This window comes from Etheostoma spectabile, chromosome 4, assembly GCF_008692095.1.
Source record: "Etheostoma spectabile isolate EspeVRDwgs_2016 chromosome 4, UIUC_Espe_1.0, whole genome shotgun sequence".
In the NCBI taxonomy this organism is placed as follows: Eukaryota; Metazoa; Chordata; class Actinopteri; order Perciformes; family Percidae; genus Etheostoma; species Etheostoma spectabile.
In genome coordinates this window covers 11,536,220-11,538,705 of record NC_045736.1, presented here as the reverse complement: position 1 = coordinate 11,538,705, position 2,486 = coordinate 11,536,220, and the positions used below count along the sequence as shown (strand labels likewise).

Sequence of the window (2,486 nt, the reverse complement as noted above, 5' to 3'; positions counted from 1 at the left end):
ATGAACAGGTGAAGCTATGTCAAGCCAGGTGGAGATAGCTGGGATAAGTGCACGTTCACAGCTTTCTTAAATAGACCCCGGTATCCATCACAGATTTACTGATGCAGAAATGGAGAAGACGCCTGTCGCATATTTTTCACCTGCTGTGCAGCAGTTTCTAATGAAAAGTTACGAGGAGGTGAAGCATATCACATGCAAAAATGGAAATACAGCTGTTATCGAACTGTTTGGCAGACAATAGCAGATTTAAAAATATCTAGCCACCAGGGATGGTCCGATACCATTTTGTGGTGTTTGAACAACTGTATGCTACTATCCCTGTATAGATGGGATATGATTTCTATCTTTGTTGTCGGTCGGGCTCAGGTTAAACTCTTTGTGAAACGTGAAACAACGATCGCCCAAGAACTTTCTGTTTTTAATCCAGTTTGACAGTTCCCAATAAGGGAAAAAGAACATAAATGAACTACGTTAACGTAGATTTTCTTTAGGGCTTTATTACGTAGTATCAGATCAGTCCATAAACTCCAGTACTTCCTGATACCAGCGTTTTAGGCAGTATTGGAGGCGATACCGATACTGGTATAAGTATCGGAACATCTCTACTAGCCACTGCACATTTTTACAAAGTTGTACACTCTGTTTTCTTTTACTATGCTTGTTGTATGTGTTGGTTGTATTGCTGTATCTGTTTTATGTGCTAAATGTGCTGGTTTTACTGTAAAGTGTCTTTGAGTACCATGTAAAGTGCTATAGAAATTAAACGGGTTATTATTTAGCCAATTTGCCTTAAAAGTGAGCAGAGGGAATTAATTTTCCTCTGGAAATGTACCCTAAAGACTAGGCCAAATTTCAAACCTTTATTCATAAAACAAATCTCTATGTCTAAAGTAAGCTATGTCTAATTCTAAATATTGTTCTACAATTAATGTTCTGACACAACGCACATGACTGTTAATACAAATGAAGCAGAACACATTCAGAAGACAAACACGTTTATTTATATATATTTATCAGTGCGACAACTAATTTAACACCTAAGATTCCAGGATTTATCTTATAAATCCTGCAGTTAGCCTACTCCAGAGCAAAAAAGAATACATCTCCATGGTTACTTGGCTGGGTTTAACTCAACCTGCTTCTGTGCAACCAAGTCAAAGCTAAATTCATCCAGGATAACTCGAATATCCCAGCTTAATCCCTTATCCTGGTTTGGTGCAATAGCCCTCCGGTCTGTCCGTCTTGAGTCATGTATCAGCAGGAGATCCTAACACGGATTTCATTTTTGCTCAACCATTGCAAAAGTTTGGCTCTTGTTCGGTGTGAGGAAAAAGTATTCTTTTTCTTTCGTACATTTCATTTATTTTTTTCTGTGGTGCACATAAGTTGCACAATAGAGAGGCGCTGACCCAGGAATAGCACGCTCAGTGCATTCTAGCCTTTAATGCTTACTGGAAATAACTTTGGTGGCTCCTTGTTCTGACATTACAGTTTACTGCTGGCTGGACAAGGCTTCTCGCATCCACTGAAGTGGTTAGTTTCAGCAGTAAAGGGGACCACACAAGAGTACAAAAAATGATCCATTTGGAGGAAGAAAAATGATTTCTACTGGCCTTCAGCATCCCACTCATTCTGCCAATTCCCTTTACTCTTAGTTCATGCTTTTGTTCTTAACATTTTAACATCGGAGACTCAGAAGCTGACATACTGAGTTATTGCTTATGCACCTTGACATGTGTGTAGACACCTTCTCAACTGTCTTACGATGGCAAATCATCTGTCTCAGGAGGTCTCAGAAACAAAAAAGCAAACATTAAAACCTCATTATTTTCATATTTGATCCATACCTGTGCTGTTACTATGCTGCTCTTGCATGCCATTGCTGTAATTAGTGTTATGCAGTTAAATTGTTCTCAACCCCCATGGGTTAAGTACTTTAAACTGTCAACAAAAAGGAAAGCAAATAATACTTGGTGCTGGATACAGCACAGATAATGAATAGTTTATTAGAGATTGCCCTGAGCTGCCATCTCTGAGCCTTTTTCTCTAATGGATTCATGTGGGATTTTATACATGATAACATTGCTGGTAAAAACATGTAAATAATGAACCACAGTATTGAATAATACATGTTTAAGGAAGATTGGCAATTATGAACATACTGGCTGTTATTTATAGTAACAGTAATAGTAATAATATGGATCAATGAAAGTATTTGTCATTATAAGCCTGACAATGTCCAGCTTGGCCTCCTAGTCTCGCTTCACAAGACCTTCCTCTACAGCGCCGCGGAAGAGGGTCTAGCTCGTCCACACAGCATACCTGGATGGGAGGAAAAAACGTAATTTGGTTTATTGGCATTTCTTTAAACCAATTACAGTTGTCTTGGGCGGCGCTAAGCACAGGAGCAACGGGGCCTCTGATAAATAGCCTCGGGAAGGAACTCGTTTTTTGCGGAACATGTGTACGTTCAAAGGTTGTTTTAG

The 2,486-nt window shown here is 39.1% G+C and overlaps 1 protein-coding gene and 1 long non-coding RNA gene across 2 annotated transcripts in view; both read left to right on the top strand.

Moving 5' to 3' along the window:
- The window catches only part of grm4 (glutamate receptor, metabotropic 4), a 206,522-nt gene that overhangs the window by 42,554 nt on the left and 161,482 nt on the right, over window positions 1–2,486 (top strand). The gene's annotated exons all lie outside the window — the stretch shown is intronic.
- Window positions 289–2,486, top strand: part of LOC116687587 (uncharacterized) — a 16,972-nt gene continuing 14,774 nt past the window's right edge. The window contains exon 1 of the long non-coding RNA XR_004331593.1: window positions 289–434. This is a non-coding gene — a long non-coding RNA (uncharacterized LOC116687587). The remainder of the gene's footprint in view (window positions 435–2,486) is intronic.